The sequence below is a fragment of the Passer domesticus genome, chromosome 4 (assembly GCF_036417665.1).
Source record: "Passer domesticus isolate bPasDom1 chromosome 4, bPasDom1.hap1, whole genome shotgun sequence".
In the NCBI taxonomy this organism is placed as follows: Eukaryota; Metazoa; Chordata; class Aves; order Passeriformes; family Passeridae; genus Passer; species Passer domesticus.
The window spans coordinates 53,190,945-53,216,235 of NC_087477.1; the positions used below are offsets into that span (position 1 = coordinate 53,190,945).

The window sequence follows — 25,291 nt, forward strand, 5'->3', positions numbered from 1 at the left end:
AATCTGAAAATCTGCATTTTGGAATAATTTATTTTCTTTATAATGTCTCAGCTACCTTTTATACATTTAGTGGTCAAGTGTTCTGCATTACATCAATTACCTTGTATAGATTTATTCCTTTCTAGCTTCATTGCATTGAGTATACAATATCCTGTTACCTACTCATGCTGCACAGATGGAAGACTGAAAACAAACTCCACATTTGTAACCAGCTCTTGTAGCTGAAAAATCTGAAGTAAATGCTATTAAGAATAAAGAATTTCTTTTCCTAGACCAGGTTTTCATTTATTGCTGTCACTTTCTCTTTTTTTTTTTTTTTTTTTTTTTTTTTCTGAGTGAAGGTATTATCACAAGTAACTTTAATGATTAGTGGTATTCTTCATGTACTTGCTGGTTCTGACAAACATAGTCTAGGGCTGTAATAATATTATGCCTCAGTCAAATATAAGACAGAAGATATGACAGGTGATCTTTAAAAAGGTGACTGTTAAGTAATCAAAAATGTGCACTCAGAGGTTTTTTTCCCCTGCTTTTATTTCTGGCTTGTAGTCCACATCATAACAGGAGGCATTTGCTACCAAAGAACAACGCATTCTCACAACAAATTGAGACTGGTGACAAAACAAAGCCTCAGTTCTGAGGCCTCTAAATTTCACACAAAAACTGTGTCATCTCACTGGCAATGACAATAGTGGACTTGCTGCTCAATAGGGCTACAACTTTAGCCAAGAGAGAATTTGGAGTTCCCATCCCTGGAGGTGCTCAAGGCCATGCTGGATGGGTCTCTGAGCAATCTGGTCTAATGGAAAGTGTCTCTACCCACAGCAGAGGGGTTGGAACCAGATGATCTTTAAGGTCCTTTCCAACCCAAGCCATAATAGGATTCTAGGATTAGGAGCCACCTTCATTGTCCCACGGTATTAGCATTTCATATATCCTGTGCATTTCAGAAACATGGAATACATTCTGTATTTCTCCTGCCTGTCAACAAATTTCTTACTATCTCCTTGCCTCTGGCCTTCTGTTGAATAGGTTTGATTAATGGGCAGTCAAAATGCTTAAGGAACCATATATAATTCATATACATTTTTTAGATTTTTCTCAACAGAGATGAACTTTTTGCTCACAATTAACTCAAAGTAATAAGTTTTCTCATATTTCTCATCTGATACAAAATAGAATTTATATATCATAATTGATTAGATGATGACATAAGATATATAATATCCTACAAATTTATAGTAAATGAACCTGGGGAGTATCAATAGCTAGTCCTTGCAACTCCTTTCCTTGCTTTTTTAGTATTCTTATGGGAAAAAAGAATTTTTTTCTCTGAAAGGAGAACTGTTTCCTCCAAATGTTCAGAAACACATATTACAAGAAGAGATATCTGGCATTACTCTTATTTTCTTATAGTAGGATATGTCCATTCCTGTAGCTAGGAAGCAATCAATGCCCCACAGCTCTAAAACCAAAATCTCAAAACATTGTAATTGCTGTAAGCTTAGCCTGTTTACAAGCCTTCTTCAAATATCGTAAGTTTGAAATAGGAAAATTTAGAAGCTCAATACTTTTTTCTGAATAAATGTAGAGCTTTTCTAAAGCTCAGCCATTTTCTTCCATACCATGAAGAAGGAAGAGTTCATTGAATACGGATGTCTCAGTTCAGATAGGAAGAATTGGAGGCAATGACTGTTCTAAAAAGGCAGTGTATCTGAAAATAGTGGCTCAAGTGTACAAGTGTGTAATAGTGGTGTGAGTGACTTCAAGAAAACAAATAACAGAAGTAGTATTCTTCCTCACTTTGAATTTTTTCCTGGATCTTTACTAGTAAGTCGTTTTGTATCTGAGGAGATACTCCACCTCTTACAAAAAGTTCAAGTAGTGATTCTAATTTTTTTCCCCAGTCTGAAGAATTGCAAAATGCTTTTGATTTGCAGGAAAAGCCTTTAGTGTCTTATGACAGATAAGGTATCAGATAGACATGAATATCTGTAAATTACTAAGGTAGAGTCACACACATGTAATTTTTGGTGTATACCACAGGTAGCACAGACATTTGGCATGAGATTGAAAGACTCTCTTAACAGCTGGAGAAAATAAGAGGAATTAATAGGTATTCATTCCTCCTCCATGTACATACCCCCTCTCCTCTTGTCCTACTGCCTATTTTCCCTACGGGTACCACACAGCATGGGTCTGAAGCCAGTGGCTCACTTGGGAAGTCTTGTTACTCAAGAGTTTTATTAGGGAGATTATTTAATTTTTTGATAAAGACTTAGTTAATAAAGTATTGATTTTATTTGTAAGTGTGTGGAGAACTTATAACAAAGTTATAACTTATAACAAACTTATAACATTTATAACAAAATGACTTTAGGATACAGGCTGAAACAGCAGTCAACAGTAGAGACTTCATCAATCAAATTTTAACTTGCTCTTTTTATTTAAAAGATACGAGGAGTCTTTCTGTATGTTAGGCATCATGTTTTCCAATATTTGTGTCTCACAGAATTAAGCATGCTGGAATTGAATTTGTAGTTCTTAAGTGGACCACATATATGTCATACAGAGTGTTCAGCTCAGGAGCAGAAGGACACCATTGTGATCTAGGACTATTTAGGTGTCCTGGTGTGGAACTGTGAGTGATGGGGCCAGATCCCTGGGTCAGAACTTAAGACTAGAAAGGTTCCTGTAGTGGGGTGATGTAGCTGAGGAGTCACCATTTTCTCCAGTCATTCCTGGGAGTGGTTAGAATCCTCATAACCCCACACTGTAAATTCATGCCGTGATCAACTTTTCAAACAGCTCAGATGCTTTTGAAGAAAGTACAACTTTCAAGTATTTTGCCTTATGTATCTGTTGATTGTGGAAAGATTCCATCCATGGTTTTGCTAACATCTGTGTGATTTGACTGAGAGATCTGAAGAAAACACAGACTTTTTTGTTCCTTCTTGCTTGACAACTACTTGCACAGATGAGCACAGATCTATTATATAAATACAAGCATTGCAGTTCTATCCAATGGTATTATAGCCATGCCAAGCAAAAGGAGAATTTCCCTAGCTTCTTAGAAGAAGACACTGATAATTAATTCCATCCATAGCCCTTGTCTCCATACTTCTTCTCCACTTGAACTTTGCTAATTTTAATTTGTAACTGTTTCTATTCAAAAGTACATAAAATCAGCACTTAAGATCAGTTCATTCTAGTAAAAATATCTTTACTGCACTGCTGTCACTACTATATTTTTGGGGATACAATGCTGCCCTTCTCTTAACCGTGACAGGACAACTAATGACTCACTCAGAAACTGACTGTCTCTCAACACAGTAACATTCTCCCTCACAAATACTTACCAGCTGAAAATTTTGAAAAGAACTTTTCTTAAAAACAGCATTGTAGTGATATATATTGCTAAATGGAATATTTTCAGAAATATTTTATGCTAATCCATGAAGCTGTTTGCTTCCTATAAACAGTTAGAAGTCTTTCACATTTACAACAAATGAATGAAGAAAGTGATACTGATCTGACTAAATTAGAACCTCTTTCTCCTTGGGAGACATCCAAAGAATTCTGGGAAAAGCATAAAAATCTTTCAAGGGAAGCTTGAATTTATTTTTTTTCTTCATCATCACTTGCTAAAAGTTGGATTGACAGTAGAAGTGGTTAGAGTAACACAGAAGAGTGAGTCTAACTTAGACAAGTTGCAGCTTGTAGTTGGGTCCTGTCCATACATGAACCAGCACACATCCCAACTCTATATCAGATTAACAATTTTTACCTTGTGATATTCTCATATGCTTGGCTCTTTCTTGAAAGCATCTCTAAGCACATGCAAGGAGCAGAAGACCTAGCACACTCCAATAGGCTGATCAAGGATTTAGAATCATGGGTTGCAACATGAATACTTGTATACTCTTTTAAGTAGACACAGATCAGTTCATCCAGGTTTGCAGATCATCAGGTACATGCCTGAACAGGCATTTTTCTTCCTCTTGTTGGCAATGACAAAGTTTGAACACAGACTCCAGTCTTTCCCCATCTCCTCTTTAGATTTAGAAGAGGTAGAATTTCAGATGTACAAGGCACTGAAAAACTGTGTTGGGAATAATGGCCAATGTAACCCACGGAACGGGATAATGCTCTCTGTGTTATGGAAAGGTCATGTCAGAGTCCAGAGATCACAAAAAAATATGGAACACGTCATAGGTAAATGGCTTCTAAATAGGTCTGAGAATGGAGATAGAGTTAACAAATGTCACAGAAAGTGCTATAATTCTTTCACTGCTGGATTTCCAATGGAAAATTCTCAAACTCAAGAAGATTAAGTACATCATGTGAAAAGCTCTCATGCCAGGCAAGATCATGGGTTTAGTTTAACACAGAAATGAACTATTTAATAGAAACTCACTGCTTTGTGAGAGATAGCACAAGGAAACATGCTGTGATGAAACAGACACAGTGATTGCAATGGGAAAAATAAATGTTACAAATTTAGTATGCAGTAAGCAATTCTATCTTATCTAACTGCCTTGTAAATGCTAAGAACTTTTTCTTCAGTTTTTAATTTCACTATCCATGTGTGATAAACCAGCCTGTGAAAACAGCTATGGCTGCAAATTGATCACATGAGCTTTTGAAAACTAGAAAAATTATGTTGATTCCCTGTCTTTTTTATACAATTTTATGCCCTCAAACCTGACTGTATGAGTCAACCCAAGGGCAGCAGCACTAGCAGTCTTGTAAGAGTTTTGGCTTCAGAAGGTTTTTTTTTTTTGATAAGTGGCTTTTCCCAGCAATATAAATACTGAAGCATCAGTTTTATATAATTTACAAGTGTCTTTATATAATTTACAAGGTTTTGCTACAAGTAAGCTGATTGTAAGACTTACAAATCTTGTAAGACTTACAGATCTTACAATGCCTTGTTGAAAGTTCTGGTCCTGAGGAGGTGGCAATGTTTGCTCACTTCACTCATAGCTTTTAGCAAGTCCTGAAATGAAGGTTTGTGGGAACCAAATTTGGTATGTGGAAGATCTCCTCAATGTCTCCCTTGTTTTCAGTTTTGTATCCACCATCTTACTATACGCAGAAAAAACCCTCAGTTATATATAAATGTTAATTATGATTTTTCTCTTAATGGAATTATTTATTAATTTAGTTATCAGACAGATGTATTCACATGATCTCTAATGTGCCACTGGGACACTGCTCGCCACAATAAAATATCAAGTTAGGCTTTATTGAAAAATTGTCACCCTATTTTTCCTTTTGTGTTCTCTCTTTTAGTGTGTTTGCATGTATTTTTTTTAATTTGTAGCTGCATGCACATTCCCTAGCTATATAATTTTTAGTCTGGCCAATTCTGTTCTGAGAATTTGTTTTTCTTCTCCTACTCATCCACTACTAATAAAAAAATGAGCAAACATGTCATGTTCTTTTGCCTACAAAAAAAAAAGATATGAAATTGTCAAAGGAGTAAGCTGCTCTAGTCCAGCAAAATGTGATCATACTTTTTACTTGTAACTACAAAACAAAACCAAAAAACCAACCAAAAAAAAAAAGAGAGAGAGAGAGAGAGAGAAGAAAATCCACATGTATTTCTCTTTGTAATCTCATTTTACTGAGGCACAAGAGGGCAGTGTTTCATAAATGCTAACCTGTCACTTGCTCACCATTGCAACAAAGATGGGACTGACGTTCATCTAGTGTTGGAATAACATCTAAAAGATTGGTGTTTAGTACAAATATCTCACTGGCAAAGAATCCTAGTTATAAGAATTAGAAAGGCATCAAGACAGTACATTAATCTATACCAAACTGGAATTTTCTTAAAGACTGGTGATGTTACAAAGAAATAATAACAGTGAAAAATTAAATGAAAAATTAAATGAAAAATTATCTTCACAGAGAAAAGTAAGTATGATTAAATTTCTTTTGGTAAGAGAATATGAAAGGCTACACTAAGAAAGAGCCAGACAAAGGAAAAGACCAATGTGAGCTTTATAAAAAAAATTTTTTTAAAAAATCTGTATGTCTGTGTATGTGAGTTCTTGTGCATATGTTCTTCTGTGTACACCTACACTCAGGAAGAAATAGAGAGAATGGTATACATATAAGAACTGAAGAACATACAAATATACAAAAAGTAATGGCAGAGAAAATTTGGAGCTGTGCATTGCCCCCTACTTTAGTAATCTAATCTAAATCTTTCCTTTCTTTGGTCTCTCAGCTAGTTTATACAATTCCTTACTCAACTGTTTTTTGAAGACTTCTTTCATAATTGCCAGATGTTCCTCTGCATCTTACTGGAGTCTGTGATTTTGTAATCTGATCTGATTTCAGGCATTGACATCCACAAGAGGTAGTTTCAGATGTATTTCAGACATCCAGATCCTGCTTACAGAACTAAGTCCCCTGCTCAACACTCACTCTGATAAATGGTTTACTGAGCCATATTTTGACCTTGGAATCAGCAGCAACTGTCTCAGTTTGTCCTAAGGGCACTTCCTTGGCTTGAAACCATGCATTTATTCTGCCCAAAAATAGATATTGGTCAACTTCTTCTACTAGTCCATTTAACACCATAAAAGCAGCTTGTGTACTGCCCTTGAAGTATTCATTTTTTAAATTGGACATGTACGTCTTTTTTAATAATCCATTAGTGTCTTTGTTTTGGCATAGATAGGATGTAATATATTTCCTAGACCAAAAAAAAACATCTTCAGCTATGTCTTAATAGTCAACTATCTTGAAATAAAATTAGTTCAGTATTATAAATCATAGCTGAAAAAAGTGATAGTTTTTATAGTACAATAAAGTTAGCAATAGATTCTTCTTGTGCTGACCAGTTCTCTTTGCTCTAGCATAGCTAAAGGCTGAGGTAATATTTATCTGTATATGGTGTGAGTTGCCCAGCAAACCTTAGACCCTGGAATGTGACACGGCCCTAGACTTTGTCATGCAAAAACATAGTCTTGAGGCTATTTATGTACACTGGAGATAGAAAGGTCAGATATGTGTTCAATTTCTAAGTATCTGTAAAAGCTGCAAAGTGCATCCAAGTGCTTCTATCTCTGCAACTCACAGTTGTCAGTCTGTACTTCTTTCCAATGTCCACCTGCAAATTAAGAGTACTCTGAGGAAGCAAGGAAAATTTCTTGGCCAATCTCTCTATTTGCTATAAACTCTTTGATATCTTTTATTCCCCAAGACAATGAGAAAGACATTCTTTTCTATTTTGAATTACTGACATTGTACAAATCTTGTGAGTGTTCCCCCTCTGCATACAGACTGCCTCTGACAAGCAGTGTGTTTCCAAGCTGGACAGAACTACTTGGAGAAAGGAAAAGTACACAGTCCTACGTAAAGTAAACTAAGCAATTTTTGTCTAAGGTTGTCAAGCCTAAGCCAGGAAAGCATCCATATTTCCATACATTAATGGAAATTAATTGTCCATATGATTTTTGTCTACCATAGAAAAATGGATGATTGACTGAAGCTGCCCACACCTGACACTATGTATGCTCAGTTTCAAAGCACTGAGTTATAATGGTAACTCCTATAACTCCTTTACATTTTGTGGACAGGCTGCAAATGGTCAAAGGAAGAACCACAAAGATGATAAAAGAACTGGGAAACCTGCTATCCAAGGGATATAGGGTTGGGTTTTTTTTGTCCTGGTGAAGAGAAGTCTTAGGGAAGACCTTATAATTATGTTCCTGTATGTAAAGGGTGGCTGTAGAGAAGATGGAGACTTCATTTTTCCAAGGAGTGAAGACAAGGGGTAATGTGTACTAGCTCATCCTCGGGAAATGCCAATTGGACACAAGACAAAAATTTTCACAATGAGAACAATCAGCCACTGAAAAAATCTCCCAAGGGAAGTGGTGGGTTTTCCAGCATTGGACTTTTTTAAGATCCAGCTGTACAGAGTGTTGGGCCACCTTGTCTAGACCTGTTTTTGCCAAGCAAAGTTGGACCAGATGATCCTTGAAGTCCCCGCCAACCTGGTATTCTGTAATTATCTATATACTCACATAGTTCTCGTATCTCAGGGATTATTTTAGTAAATATTTCTAATACACTGAACCTAGTGAATTTTTTATTTTACCTCTTCTTTAAAAAGAAATGCTCATTTTGAAATCTACAGGTGGCTAAATTATTGCAAAAGATGCAGTAACAATATTTCCTTTCCTGTACTTCAGCATTTTTCATTTCATGGTTTCCTACCTTTGCCTGAGAGGAGAATGATCTACATTAGCTTTCTTTTCTGCCTAGTTTAAGATTTGGTATTATGAATCCATGAATACCAAAAACTGTATAGTTCAACAGAAGAACCTCTGAGATCTCAAAATGGAAAACTGACACAACTTTATTTTCAAGGTATTTCAGCCTCACTCTTGGTTCATAGAATCGTTTGGGCCAGCTAATTATTTTTTAGCATTGGACACTACACAATTTAAGAACATTTTAAATCAAATTAACTGCATCAGACCATTCAACTGTTCTTGTACTAGTCACTATGAAAATATGTCTAGACAGGTAATTGGTGACTCCTACCGCATTGTCAAGCACCTGATCTGCCTGTAAGCTACACCTTATCACACAATCCCCTTTGGTGGCAGAGAATCAGGTCAGAAAATATTTAAACAAATTGGGCTTATAAGCGCTGACAGAACTGGCAGGTGTCAATAATCAATAATCATGCCACTCTTGACTATCTCAAAAAAATCATGGCAATTGAAGGGGGTGACTGAGGGCTGGAGTAAAGAAAATGTCAGTCCTATTGTCTAAAAGGTCAAGAAGAAGAATCCAGAAAACTACAGACTTGTTAGTGTCACCTTGATTCCTGGTAGAGGAGGGAGCACCTAAACCCAGGAACAATTTCCAGGCACATGAAGACAAAGAAGCCATTGTGAGAAGTCAGCAGCAATTCACCAAAAGGAACAACTGGCAGAGCTGGGGCTGTCTGGCCTTGAGAACACTCAGGGGAGATCTCCATAAAGTGTGTAAATAGCTGGAGAAAGAGTGTAAAAGTTTTGAAGCCAGGCCCTTTCCAGTGGAGCTCAATAAAATAACTGGTAGCAATGAGCACAAACAGAAACACAGGAGTTTCTCTCTAAAAAAAAAAAAAAATCTTCTGTTGTGATGATAGCAAGTTGTTGTGCCCAGAGGACATGGACTTTCCATCCTTGGAGAAAATTGAAAGCCACCTAGACATGGGAAGTGACTGTTGGTGACCCTTGGACAGGGTATTTGGACCAGATAATCTTCAGAAGCACCTGCCAACCTCAACCGTTCTCTTATTCTGTGATTTAGTAAGACTATCACTGCATTTTATAAACCACAGATTTAAAGCAGATAAAAATTACCCTTTTTTTTTTTTTTTTGCCTATCATTGTACAGCTTTACCCTAACACTAATAATAATGAAAGACTATATTATTTGTTTATGCATAGAAGCAGTAGTTCGCTAGTTTCTGCGGTTCACCTTTCAGGCTGGTGCCACAGAGAATGATTGGCATAAGAGCATCATGACTCATAGAAGTAGCTGAATGCTTGTCTCATGCTGTGTTATGCTTCTGTATGAGTTTACTTACTGGCTGTAACGTCAGGGTGCCTCCTTTGATAGAATAATTCCAAATAACAGTATTTACCTAAATGTTATTTCAAAGAAATTGTGGTTCTCAGTAATTCAATCTGGTCTGCTACACAGAAAAATTTTAACATTTACAGAAAAAATTGTATGCAATCCCATGTGCTATCTTTAAATTATTATTTTTCTTTCTTATTGCAAAGAATTTGATTTTTAAAACTGGCTCACATATTTTAAAAGCTTGTTTTAAAAAATAGCTATATAATATACAAAATTAGGAGAGAAAAAGTTTGTTGGATTCTAAAACCCTTTTCATCCTGTGACTATGTTCCAAGACTACATCCTGCTCTGTAGTTAATATATTGTGATCACTAGTGGCACAGAACTACTGAGTCTATTTTTAATTAATCACTCATTCATTAATCAGTGCAACAATCTGAAAATTCAAATTTGGTTCAAATTCAATCCTAGACAATGAGAACAGACAAAATTATTTCCAGAGGAAATAATTTTTATTATATAGTTGTTATTATTCTACAGGCAGAACATAAAAAGATGTATCACTCACCCCTTCCTTTGATTACAGAAGGAAACTAAGAGTCCAGTTTCTTCCCTATACATAATTTTCAGACAGCTTATAAGTAGAAATTAATCCATCTCAAAATTTTTTGCAATATTTTAAAGGGTTAATTCGGTGAGCTTGTAGGAGGTGCAATCTCATGAGCTAATTTCCAGAACACAGGGTAAGAAAAAACCCATCTTAGAACAGCAAAAATCTCAGTAAGAACTAATTACCTGCTCAATAATTTAGTAGTAATTTTTTGCAACCTGCTCTGGACTCCTTGGTTAAAATGGCTACAGGCTGTAAAGGTAAAGGCAATTCACCCTGTGCTCTGTGTCTAGCAGCAGGACTATCTATCATATTCAGCATATGTCCCAAATATCTTCTACTGGCCAGCTCTGAAGTACTTTACTTTTTCATTGCTTCTGTTATTGTCCAGTTTATTTGACATATTTACCATAAATGCACAATAAAACCTTTCTTATCATTAGTTGCTTTTTTATTGTAAAGTGAGAATAAATTAGTATTCCACATATGTTTGTGGGGAGACATATTTTGCTTTGGGAAGGGATTCTTACTAGAGATGAGAAGACTGAAGAAACGCAGTGGCTCAACTAAAACCTAAGCATTTATTGGCAGACACTTAAGTGCAAAACTTTTCACATATATAAATGATTAGTATGAATAGTGCCCATTTCAAAAGTACGTGTTGTCCTTCAAGGTAAGGTGACTTCTGTGTGTCAGCAGTTTTTACCTATAGGAAAGTGATGTACTTCTGACGTGAATTCTCATTAGGCTACTTGTTTTGGTGTTCACAGTGTGTCTTGACCAAAGTTTGCTTGCTTTTTCTGTATGCAACATACATATTTTTTACAAGACTTAAGAAACAGAAGTAATCATGAAGATTAATTTTATTTGGAGGAGAGAAATTTCTTAAATATACATTTGAGACAATCTATATTGCTTTCTGATCTATGATTTTTTAGAATCATAGAATATGCTGACTTGGAAGGGAGCCATGAGGCTCTGTATTTCTCTTCCATAGAGTCCCATTCCTGGCCTTGCACAGGACATTGCAAGGATCACACTCTGTGCTTGAAAGCATTGTCCAAACACTTCTTGAATTCTATCAGGCTGGTGTTTTGATCACTTCCCTGGGAAGCCTGTCCCAGTGCCCAGCCACCCTCTAGGTGAAAAACCTTTTCCTGATATCTAACCTAACCTCCCTCAACACAGCCTCATGCCATCTCCTAGAGTCCTGTCATTGATCATAAGAGTGAATAGATCAGTTCCTGTGTCCAAGGCATTAAAGAAAATGCTGAAGAGAACTGGGCTGAGGATGGAGCCCTGCAGAACCCCAATAGTGACAGTTGCTAGACTGACATCAACGCATTCACTACAACTCTTTGTGCCTGACCTGTGAGCCAGTTACTCACTGATCAGGTAAGGTGATTATCCAGCTGTGTGCTGGATATTTTGTTACAGAAGGACTCAGTGTGAGACTATCCAAAGCTTTGCTGAAGTATACAACTATTACATCTACATGCTTTCCAACATCAAGTAGATGGGTTGATAACAGAAGTAAATCGATTCAACAAGAAGGAGGCTGCTCATGAAGCTGTGCTGACTGTGATCAGTGACTGTGTTGTCCTCCAGGTGTTTTTCAATTACCTTTTCCATGATTTTAGCAAGCCTGTAGCTTCCAGGGTCCTCCTTCTTACTGCTTTTAAAATGCAGACAACATTAGCCAACTCTGGGCTGCTGTGTCCTGACAGTTAACTGAGCAATGGATGAGTTTCTAAAGTATTCAAAGAAGAAGGAGAGAGGGAGTGATGGAAAGAAAGAACAAAACCAAAACAAGAGAGGAGAGGAGAGGAGAGGAGAGGAGAGGAGAGGAGAGGAGAGGAGAGGAGAGGAGAGGAGAGGAGAGGAGAGGAGAGGAGAGGAGAGGAGAGGAGAGGAGAGGAGAGGAGAGGAGAGGAGAGGAGAGGAGAGGAGAGGAGAGGAGAGGAGAGGAGAGGAGAGGAGAGGAGAGGAGAGGAGAGGAGAGGAGAGGAGAAGAGAAGAGAAGAGAAGAGAAGAGAAGAGAAGAGAAGAGAAGAGAAGAGAAGAGAAGAGAAGAGAAGAGAAGAGAAGAGAAGAGAAGAGAAGAGAAGAGAAGAGAAGAGAAGAGAAGAGAAGAGAAGAGAAGAGAAGAGAAGGAGTAACAGGCAGAAATTTAGTGACAAAAACATCATTAAACCAATGAGGACTTATTTGATGCCAGAACATTCAAGATTTCAGTATGAACCTTATACTGGCCGTAACTCAGTGACTGTTCCTAATTCCAACAGTCATGAAAAATAACTGAACAGTATTGTGAGAAGTATATTCATGGTTGTGAGCAGAGAGCCTTTCAGTCACATTGCCTTTCAGTAATCCTGTGGTGAGCTATGCAGTGCTAAGTACTAAATTCTGGACCAAAAGTTTTGAAATTATAATGAAATGGTAACAAATGGATATACTACACACTGTTGGCAGACATGACTAAGGGCTTATGGGATAATCATACCCTTCTGAGGGCCAGCTGTAGGCTTAGGATGTTTCAAATGCCACTGCATACCATATGTGTTTTGGAACTGCACTAAGCACTTAATGCCTCTGTTAAACAACGAACACAAATAAAATCTTTAATAGGCTATAGCTATAAAAAATGGAAATGAGGGTACAGTTAGTGTCTTTGAATTTCAGCACCTCAGGAGAAAAGTATTCATTTTCATTGTATGTAACAATAAATCTCATTTTAACACCTTTTTTTCAGTGCTCCAATGAAACTGTTTGTTTTCCAGCTGGTCTGGCACATAATACCACATCCTAGATGACTTTGAACAGTAAATGACACTGATTTTTCATGTCCTTTTAATCTGCTGGGAATTAGACACACCATATCCCCAGCTGAGGCCTATTTACTGTTTGTATTTCTCTTCAAGTACAGAGCAAAATTTTCAAACTAGACAATGGGTACCACTAGAAAAAAAAATTAAGTTGCCTGGGTTTTTTTCCCTTTTTTAAAATAACCTATGGCCTAAAGGAAATTACATGAGCACCTCTGAAAAACTGATGACAATATTGAACAAAAGCTGAAGATTGCTTATTCAACTCCTATGCTTTAAAAAGGTAGTGAGCAATAATTGGGAAGTTATAAATCATTTAGTGTGAGCTCAAAGCTGAATATCTAATGGGGTGTTTAACTTAAGATTCAAAATGTAAGATTAATTTGCACTAGTCATTAGAGGTTATTTGGAATTTCATCTCCTTAAACAAACTCCATGATGTTTTTAGACACTAGCTGTAAGTGATGATAGTTATGATTAAAGACACCGGGATTTCTTCAGAACTTTTGATATGCATTTTGATTAAAAAAACATACATAGGTGGAACTCATAAAATGACTGGATTAGAAATGCGATCATTGATAAATTTTGAATGTGACATATAGAAATAAATAAATTTATTAAAGTATAATTTTTAGACACTAATTCTTTATTTGTCCCTGCTTCGTTTCTTCATCAACTGTTGGGATGAGGTCATCAAAAATATCCTGGAGAAGTTTGTAGATGTCATACAGACTAGGAATTATGTTATATTTTACAGTCATATATGTATATATGATAAGTATATTTGATATGTATATCATGTATATTACATTATAGAGTCATGGAATAATTCAAATCTCTTAATTAAAAGATCACCAATGTATTTGCATACTACCAAGAGAAAAGAAAACAAATGTAACAGACTGAAGTTACTGAAATTCAAGTACAGAGAATTGTCTTAGTTCTCAGATTATTGTTTGTAGCCAAAATGTTATTATATTAATAAAAAGAAGAACATCACAGAGCAGAGGAAAACTGATGTTTGTATTTGCATGTTACACTGATGAATCAACTGCTAAAGATTGTTGTATCTCCTCCCGGGATCCATACATGGAGAAGTGTTGAAATAATGAAGACTTTTCAAAGTAGTACTCCAAAAGTTATATATAGCTAAAAAAAAAGTCCTTAATATGTTCATTTGATCAAGGAATTGTGTGAAATATTTATAAATCCCTATAGAAATCTGTCTATACAGGGGGAAAAAAAATCAGATAATGGAATGCTTTTCAATTTTGCTGATCAAAGTGTAACAGGATCTAATAGTTGGAAGTTGATGTTAGACAAAATCAGCCTTGAATTAGAAGCAATTTCCTGGATGTAAGAGCAACTGAAAAGTTTCCAGGAAAAATGGTAGACTAACCATTTCTTAGTGTGTTTTGGATGAGACCCATTTTTTTTCCCCTAAATATTATAGTTTGATATCATTTCTGGGAAAAATTCTAGGACCATATGAGTATTTGTGTTAGTTCACTAGGATTATTATTTTAAAGTAAAAAAAATTGTGAATTTACATGTTATTTATTGATTTCCTTCCTTGATAAACTGCAAGAAAATAATATTGCCCTGTGGCTTCATCTGCTCACCCACAGGGATTAGGAAGAACTGTATCCCTAAAGTCACAACTGATCAAATGTGGTTATGGTTGCAGTTGTTCCCTGAAACACCGAGTAGCCCTGACTTAATGTAAAAATAGGAAGACTCTTTTCCCAAAAAATGGGGGGTAAAGGGGGAGAGAGAGAAGGAGGAATAGGTCACTTGCTTTCAAACGTGGATACACACTTGACAATTCCATCTCCTTGTCTCATGCATAGGCATGCTTGTGGCAGCCGCCGAGTGCCCTGCCCTTGCAGAGACACGCTGATCTCTGCTCTCCCCTCTTTGTACAGAACGTGGCTCGGTGCTGCACTGAACCAGAGTCTGCATAGGTAACACAGGCATATTTGGAATGCTTATGTGGCTGCATATGGCTGCATTATACCAGAGATCTGAGCAGATGCTATAATGAGCCATTTTGCAGTAATTAATTTTATCTTGTTTGGTTTTCACCTCATAATTTGTCAGTTTACCAGTACGTGAAGAATACAGTCATGGTAATCATCTGATCTGTGCCACACTTAGAACCTAACTTTGCTTAGTTAGGATAGTTAACCACCGTTGCTTTATACTGCCTTTACTGCTGCAATTTTGCATTAACACTGAAACTGTGTCAAGAGCTGACCTTTGTACCAGTTTTGAAGTAATTAACTCACTGTTTTGCTTAAAAGTCTGGGCATAGTTTTGATGAAGTTCGCTCGTGAGTGAAGACCTAAGAACTCTAAAAAAGTGTGAGAAGCAGATCAACAAGAGAAGAACCAAGTGCCATACATTGTCTGCAATTTCTGCTTTGAGCATTCCACTCCTCAAGGCCATTACCAAAAGTAACAGCTTTTCATTTTATGACCTCACAGTCATTATAATTCACAGGAATAATTTATGACAACAGTGGGTTTTTGTTTTAGAAATACAAATTTTTGTTTGAAGCCATAATTTTCACTTCTAAGCTGGAGAAATATTCATTATGATTAGATTGTAGTTTAAAAATATGCTAAAACATAGCAAACAGACTTCAGAAAAACTATGTAAAATATGGTAAATGTATTTACATAAATTATTGCCTCTAAATAAATGTGAAAGTTTAAAAATTGACCACTGGAATACAAATTATGTTAGGAATACATTGTAATTTTTGACTGTTCATGAAAGACAATAATAACAGTCAAAAACTGTATCAGAAATAGTCAAAGGATTCAGATCACCACAAAGAAATTACTAAGAGCCAGTAAACCATAAGCATCTATATCTATAGACATGTATCTCTTAGCAAAGAAAAAGGAATCTCCTAGAAAGGGAGTTTCATTTTCTGCCACTTCAGCCCTTTCTATTCCTTTGTAGCTTTTTGATGTTTTCAAACATAGCCAGTACCATCCCTCATAGCATCTAATTTGCCTTTCTTTTCTCAAGGTTTTTTCCATCTTTGAGATAAGGCTGAAGGGAGCTAGCTAACCCCTGAAATGGAAAAAAAAAAGGTCTATAATAGAGGAACTAATTGCTAAACAAATGTAATGGACTGAAACTGAGATGGTGTACCAGCAAAGAGACAACGTGGGCAAATTGTTTCATGAAGGATTGTCAGCATGCACCAGAGCACTCATCTGAAGTGCTGTACTAGACAATACCTTCAGGAATAACACAAGAGATGCTTTCCCCCCTGAGATGTTGAACACTCGTAAAATCCATTGACCTGGTACAAAGCAGAAATAATCCCTCTGTGATCTGACTGGATGGTCCCGAGCATCTTTCAGGCAGCAGAAGAAAATTATGGGCTCAGAAAAATTTGATAGTAAAATTGCCTTTTTACTAAGATGGAATGATCTTTCTTAGCACAAATGCTTATTTCAAACTGTATCATAAACAATATCTTTTTTACTTAAGGTATTTTATGTATCTCCAGGCTACAATCCATGTTTTTGTCCACGTGATTGTTACCAGGGCAAGATCTTGAAGAGATTCACTGACTCTAAGGTTTCACAGGCTAGTCTGGCCATGTGTTGTTACTGAAGACTGTCAATTACAGATATAAGTTTTTTTTTTTAGGGACTTCTTTTCATAGTGAAATGGCAATTTTAAGATTTTTCTTTCTTCTGGAGACTACTAACTGAAGATGAAATTATACATGCTCCAAATACTTATCCTTTTCTTCTCCAAATAAAAACAATAACTGAGGGTTTCTAAATAAAACATAAACACTTGTAACTGCTTAAATAACTGCCAAACAGTAAAATCTGCTTTGCCCTTCAGGCCGAGTAAAAACTGCAACTTAACACACTTTAGCATCCACTAATCCCCACGAAAACATGTTATGTAAAATGGACTCTGCTATCATAATAAATGAAACAGAATTATTTTAAACTAAAATAATTGCTATCAACTTTGTTTTGCCACTTCTCTGTGTATTAAAGTTTTGGACTTTTTTTAAAATCTTGAGGGAAGGATAGAAGATGCATTGCATAAAACTAAATGCAATTTTTTTCAGCAGCTGCCAAGAGTTCAGTATTACCTTGAGCACACACTCTGCAGCTAGCATGAAAGGATCTGTGGCTGCATTTTTTTATGGGACTGAAAGATTTTATTGGATTATTTGCATTCTTCTTAATTCATTCTCTTTGAATATACCCAGAATTTTTCAGTTGTCCTCTACTTCCAGGTATCATAAGACAAAATAAGCAATTATCTGACCCTACTTCCTCAAATCACGCTAAATGTTAAGCTGTCTTGTTTTGAAGTTCTGCACACTCTCTAAGGAAAAAGTACTCAAGTTCTCTATTCAGTTTCCTCTAGACTTTGCACACTACAGTTTGCAGCAATCAGTCCTTTGAGTTAATAGAGATTCTACAGAATCATGCAGTGCAAGTGTATCCCAAGTCCCCAAGATAAATCAGTTGATACCTTGTTTCTAGAGGTCCTCCTTATCAAAAGTTCTGAGAGAGAAAAAAAAATTGGAATTCATTTTCAGCCAAAATTTGGGTAGCTCCTACATTTCTCAAGGAATTGTTTGCCAAGCACCAGACTTATAGGAGCTTAAGTTCCTATGCCTTCACTTCTTTGCTCAGAGAAATCTGATAGTGCATGAGGAAAAGAAAAAAAGTTCAAGGAACATTGAGCTGAGGAGCAATAATTTCACATGTCTAATGCAGTATCTCAAGAATGTGAATTTATATCACATCTGCTTCAAAGCAGAGAGCTTTGATTGTGTGACAAAACATACAAAATTCTTCTGGACCAATGAATTTTGGGAGGGATGGGGGATGCATAGAGAATTTTTGTAGTCATGTGGAAATAGATACCTTTTAAAATATAGAATTGCATTCAGTTGAATTAATGTAAATTTTGCTACAAGGTTTATAGTAAAACAATGTAATATCAAATCACATACTTAGGATGAAGGATGATGTTGTGTTTACTCAATTACAGATTCAACATGCCATGCTGTTCAGCGTGTGGGAGAGGTTGCAGGTACATCTCTGATGGGTGTGCTCAGTGACTGTGAGATATCTGAGCAGTTTCACCCAAAGTGCCTTCCATGCTGCTTTTCACAAGCAGGCCATCATGGCATCGTGAAAATTACATGCCTGGGAAAAGAGGTAATGAAACGCTGATGGAAACTTTCTCTGAACTCAGAATTGAGTCTCCATTCTGCAAATTAATTCCTTTTTAAGATTTCTAACTTGAAGATTTGCAACCTTTCCAATTAATATCTATGCAAATGCAGAACAAAAATATGTAATCACTCCTGGAAACAGAACCCTCAGTCTAGGTGGCCTTAAAAGAAAACTCCCATAAAAAACATAATAACCCTCCATCAAAATCTTTGACTTCAAGAAAAACATCCTAATGGCAATGTTTTGGTCAAAGGTGTTTATTTAATATTATAAAAATTATTTATGACCAGGGGCATTTAAAAAAAATAAATTTCACTTATGTGTATAATTATTAGATTTCATTTAGTGAACTGATGATAATGGAGTCAGTCATTCTAACTCTTCCAATGTTTCTAACACTTCATCTGTAAATATGCATAGCCCACTTCTGTGCATATATGTTAAGTATTTAAGAGTATGAAGTTGAGGTTGCTCATGGGTTAGTGAGTCCAGTCTCTCAGAATTACAGGAGAATCTAATCCCCTTGTAAATTATAAGATGTGTTTTCCTGTACAATTCCCCAGAGAAGAAGGAATGGCATTAAGAAGATTATTTTATATAACAATTTTAATTGTAATATTAATGAGCTTTTTCTGTATTCACCAGATAATTTGGACTATTAATTCTTTTAAAAATTCTCTAAATTAACACTAAATTACCAGTATAAATGGTGTAATAATCTTTGGATACAGGAACATTTTGACTGTTACTCTTGGAGATCTCCTCCTCTATAATTTGAAAGTTATTCTACACCTTTCCTAAAGCTTTCTTACTGTCATGGCTGAAAGTCTTCTCAAGAGTTCAAAGTATTATCATTGTTAGTTTATTTCCAGTTTTTCTGATGGTAGCATTACTCCATGGCTTTTATAATGTTTTGTCCCATGTTTCATTTATTTTTGCTGTCTTAAATTATCTTCCATTTAAAATCTATTCCTAATCTTGCAGGGTGCCAGCTGTGTGATATCAATCTGTATAAGGTCTGCTAAGAAAGAAAAGCAAGAAGAATCAGCAGTGGATGTCATCTCATGCAGAGCCATCCTTAAATGAATTTTCTTGTTATTGTGTTTGTTTTTTTTTAAATCAGTACTAGGGATAAATCTAACAGCACCTACTGGTGGATTTAAAACATTAGCAGAAAGTTCATACCAGAGGCAAATTATTATTCTTTTCCATTGTTCCTTGACATGTTACATAATGCCAATATTAAGCAATCAAAAGTTTCACGATTAATGTCAGAGATATTCAGTTGTGGGCCTCATACCATGAGGCAAGTGATTAAGATAATGTGAAGGCAAGTGAATAAGATAAATGCTAGTAACTTAACAAAACTTTAGAGCTGATAAAAGTAACCTAAAAAGCTCCACAGAAATTTAGGGAATGAATCTGTGTATGCTCTGCTGAGAAATTGTTATCTCACACATCAGTGATAATTTCAGATGCATGGTAAAAATTACAAAAGAGAAGAGATGAAGAAAAAAGCCAGTGGTAGGAAAATAGCAAGATACTATATTTTGAAGTAAAGTTAGCTTTCTTCACAAGGGAATCCCACTGTTTATCCCTTGTAGGGGATAAAAAAATAAAACTGCATGCAAAAACTTTTAAAATACTATAAAAATAGATAATTATTAGGAAAACAGTAGAATTTCAAGCATAGAAATATAAGAAGAACAGATGAAGACTGAAAACTGAAATCTTTCGAAGATTTCATCAACTTCACACCTTCTCCAAACAACTTGGAAATTAGCACAAACAGCAGCCGTTTAAAATACAATCAAGGTATTGAAAGTAATGTCAGAAACGTGGATTCCTTTTGAGGAACAGGAATGAAGTCTTGAAATCAGAGAACAAAGTCAAACAAATGCTCTGGAAAGGAAATATCATCAAATAAAGTGCAATTGGAAAAACCCAGAAAATTTGGAAATGGAATGATTAGAAACAAAGAGAGTGAGATGAAATGAGAAGTGAAAAGGAGAAAACTTGAAAAAATTACTGCAAGTAAAATCACAAAATCAGGGAAGAAAGGTACATAAAAAGAGAGGAGAAGAATTTTATAAAAAATCCTCAAATAAAAAGGGAAAATTCTGAAACCAAGTAAAACAATAAAAGTGAATGGGGTGACAAGAAGTGCAGGGAAATGGACCAAAGCTTGCCCAATTAACCCTCACTGAAATCACAAGATTTTTTTCCCTTTGCTGAAAGGAGACCAGAAATTTCCTATTTGTATGAATCGTATGAACTAACAAAATAGTGTGTTGAGAAAAAGTGACGGGGGCACTGCAGGCTAGAGAGGCCAAAAACAGACAAACCAATCCATACAAAGGCTTCTCTTCAACTTCTCTGACTTTCAGTGATTCCTTTTCTCACACTGAGACTGAAAGATGAGAGAAGCTGTTTGGTGTACAGAAAAGGCATTTAGATTGTTGCTTTTTTGATCATCAACCTTTCTCCAGCTGATTCTTCTGGCCAGCTTAATCTTTTTTGGCACTCTTTAATGTCTTGTGGGAGTTGGCCAAAATTACTTTAGTTAGCTTGATAGTCTGGGATAAACAGGTGTGCATTGTGTGTAAGTTCAGATTCTATTTTAGCAATAGAAAAAGCAGCTTTTGTGGAACAATATCCTGCATAATCAAGCACTGCTACTCCTCACTGATTAGAGCAGACCATGAGACTGCACATCTGTATGCATAACTTACAATGCTAGGAAACAAACAGAGCAACCTGATAAGAGTTGATAAGTTATCTATGAGATCAGCTATTCTGAGGGACAGCTACAGCAACAAAAATATGAGATAGAAACTTTCAAAGTTTTTTCTGCTTTAGGCATTCATTATCAATAGTTTTAACATTTCTCTGCTCACTGTTTTCTGTCTTCTGCTCCTCAAATTTTTTCAGGGCCATTCCCTTTAAAAATATCTAGTAATGGAATTTTAGTTACATAGACAGTTATATAAGGAAAAAGAATTTTTCTTTATGAATATCTTCATAGTGATGGAATTCTAGATTTTATCCACCAGTTCCCATACCTCTGACAGTCCATGAGTCTAAACTTCCCTGAAAATTGCACTAAAACCAGGGGAATAAATATAAATAAACAGCCGCAATTTTCAGTAGGTGAAAAATGGTCAAGCTAAACCAAAATATGGTCAGGTTCATGGACCAAAGCATTATATTGCATTTATATAAGAGAAAATATCAAAACTGTTTTCAAAAGATATCTGGAAGACTTCTGATTCACCACCACATTGCATTAAAAAAATCTCCTTATCTTTGGCACAAGAGAATTACAGGAAAAAATATTGGTTTAAAAAAAAAAAAAAAGGAACATCAAGAAGCAGGAGCACGTTGAAAACTTACAGCTATAGAATAATTTTGCAGGAAAAAAAAATCAAGCAGAAGGTTGCAAGTATTGCCTCAGTCTAAAAAGCTGCTAGGAAGAAAAAAAGACAGCTGAGAATTATTGGAAGTGCAAACAGAGTAACAAGGATATGTTTCCATGTCACGTCGTGACACCCCCAGGCACCTGAAAGGACAGAGCTACGTCTGACAATTTTGACTGCAGCATCACAGAGCAGAGTGCTGCTTATGTTACCCACAGGATGCATTATTGCAGGAAGGTGCTACTCTCTGATTAGCTCAAGTGGCTCCACACAGCCCTGTAACCCGCAGTGTCAGAACAGGAGCAAAACTCCAATTTGAAACTGATGACTGAACTAGGCTGCAGTCTCCTTCCGTGGTTTAGTGTTCCTTTGGAAAATCCTGATTATTATTCTTACCCCTCCTGACCAGATACATGTGTGTCAGTGTAAGACCTGCAATGTATAGTGGCTTGAGCTAGCTACTTTGCTGCTCTGTTCTGAAATGCTGATTGATCAAAACTAACAGTGTTTATAGATGAGAGTTGTGTGCCCACTTGCCCATTTTTTGTGAAAAGTAAAGAAATGCTTTATTTAATTTCAAAACTAATTATGCACAGACATAATTTAAAATACAAGGCAAAGTAGTCTCAAAACCAGTCAATATACAGGAGCCAAGAGAATTACTGATAGCATGATTTGCATTTAGCAATAGCTTCAAATTAAAACTCAGTGATCCCAATTCAAGCAAAACAAAAAAATCTTGTTTTAAATAAACCAAACTATAATGTTTTCATTAAAGTAGCTAAGAATTGCTAAGCAGCAATTCTTATTATGTTTTAACACAACTGTCTTTATATTTCTCGAGCTCCTATACATAATTTAATATCATATTTGTGTTCTGTGTATTTGCAGAGTGCTCTATAGCCCATGCACAGTAAGAGATCTGTGGGTTTCAGCTTATGAAATTATTATGTTAATAAGGCACAAATCCTGTAAAGTAACTTTACATCCCACACAGTCTACCAATAAATTAATGCTGGCACTTTGAGTCATCAGACTGGCAAGGTCTAAGATACAACACTGGAAATAATAAGAACTAGTACTCAAGGACTGATCAGCCCCAAAATGTTAAAGCAAGTGCATTGTCTGTACCCAACAGAAGCCTTTAAATTATGTCGCATATAATGTATGTTTCAGCTTGGAAAGGCTTAAAATTACATATTGAATAAAAAGCCAAAGGTTTCTAAAGATCAAATGAACAGTCTTACTCTGTAGGAGATATCACTTCATAGAAGAATTTAAATAGAAGTAGAAGAACAACTTCAACAGCTAACAAATGCAAGTTTCGTGGGATTCAAAATCCTGAGGATAATTACAGTTCAAATTTTAGTAGAGTTTACTGAAAAATAATGGTGCCTGGCTGCCACTGTAGTAAAAATTTAACTTCTTCAAACATTTAAAAATATTTTTGTGTCATTCCTGTTCATTTGCCTTCACAGCCTATAGTGGCACAATGACACTCTCATAATGCTGTTGTCAGGTATCAGTTGATTCACTTGTTGCTCATGTGCAGAATGTTAAAAACAAGCTCCCTTTTTTGACAGAAAATTGCATTTTTATATTGAATATATGGTGGCTAAATGCATACTTAGAGAAATTGTTAGGTTTAAAGACTTTTTGGGACCCTCAAAACATTTTTACACAGAAAACAGAAAACGAAAACGAAAAGGCACAAGCTGGAAGTGGGATTATACACACAACAATAGATTCTAGATGCCTCTACCAAAGCTTATGGTGACCCTTCTCTACAGCTGCGTCTCCCTGGATTCACCTTTCTCTGGGCAAGGTGCTCAACTTCAGACACTGCAGGCAACCAAAACTATTTCAGCAGTGCTTGGTAACAATGGCAATGTTATTTGTTTCCATTGCATTCAAAGAGAAACATTTCTGTGTAATTCATTTAGTTTCTCTGGCACTACGGGCTGCTGTAGAGAGGACATTCCAAGTTATGCTTATAACCTACTTTGGACTTTTTGGTTTCCTAACCTTCAAGCTGGTTGAGGCTACTAATAGCCACAGCTGCTCATTCAGATTCCTTACATCTGCTTCTGAACATATTTTCTTTCTCTGGCATGTAGGTTTAAAGGACGTGATTTAGTGAATGATGCCTTTCAACTCTAAGGTCTTTGTGCATAAGGAAGATATTTAAAGTATTTTACAGGCTACACGTCTAAACCAGCCTCTTCTTAACATATCTGTCCCCAAACAATGGCCCAACCTAGTGAGCGTGTCCTGTCGTGCTAACAGATGGCCATTGGTCTAGACAGCTGAGGGACATGAATTCACATTCAAGGGATGTGAATTCATTCATCCGGGTGTTAAGTATATGATACACAGCCAAAAATTTCAAACAGTTGGATTTCTTGAGGCTTTGTGCCTTTAGTTAAGTAAATGAGAAATTTTAATTTGTTTTTATTATTAGCAAGGCATCAACATTTAAGCATCTGTTGATTTGGTCTTCTAGATGTGCTCATGAGCTGAAATATGTAATAGAAAGTAGATCCATTAATTATTATTCTATAACACAAGAGCACATTAATTAATTATCTTTGAATTCAAGTTTTTATGCCTGCAGGAAAATTGACAAAATCGAAGATATTATGAAATGTTTCTGTTTAACTCAGTCCAACACCAAACCAACAGTGGTTGTGTATGATTTAGGATTTGTGAGTGTATTAAGCATATCAATGTACTGCACTAACTGTGGCAGGAAAATAGATGGGATTTACAACCTCAGTTACATACTGACATCCTCCAACAAGGATTGGCCTTGGATTAAAGAACATCTATGTGATATGTAACCTGCACAAAGTGTAAAATACCATAGCATTTTCTCTGTTAAGGGTCTGCGAGGAACTTTCTATTAAGAAAGTTAGAATTTTCTTTTTTGAGAAGAAAAAGTGTATGTTGGCATACCTTCTACCCCACTGAAAGAAAATCCACTTATTTCAACGTCATAAAATCAGCACTGTCTATGCTATCAAAACAGAAGTCATAAAACACAGTGCAGATAGGGCCTTGAAATAAAATTCACACTGATAAATAGTTGTCCAGATGTTTTATCTGCTGTAATTCCCAATATAAGAAATCACTTAGATATTGTCATGATGTTTCAGACTACTGTTCTAAGAAATTTATTCCCAACAATTAAGTATCAATGAAAGGAAATATTGAATTTCTAAGCAATGTCACTAATGCCAACAAAAATGTGGGCAGAATAAATAAATACTGATGACAATTAGTCTACAATGCTGTGTTGGGGATATATTTCAGAGCCCTATCTCAACTACCACTCCATTTTTTGTTACTATTAGTCTGTATTGTAACCATTATAAATCCTACCCAGAAATTACAAGATAAAATAGCTCCTGATATTTGATAAAGATACACTAGGAAAACACTTAAATCTTAATTATACAGCTCTTGTTATAAGCGTGGAGACTCGAGATTTACCTCAGAGGAGGATCACTATTGAAAGCTATTTGTACCTCACACACTTGGCCTGAATATGCAGCTCCAGAATGAGCCTAAGTCTGAGAAGAATGAGGAAATATGAAT

At 35.9% G+C, this 25,291-nt stretch overlaps 1 long non-coding RNA gene across 1 annotated transcript in view; it reads right to left on the reverse strand.

The window, feature by feature from the left end:
- LOC135300007 (uncharacterized) overlaps nt 1-25,291 on the reverse strand; it is a 105,097-nt gene that overhangs the window by 12,383 nt on the left and 67,423 nt on the right. The window lies entirely within an intron of this gene.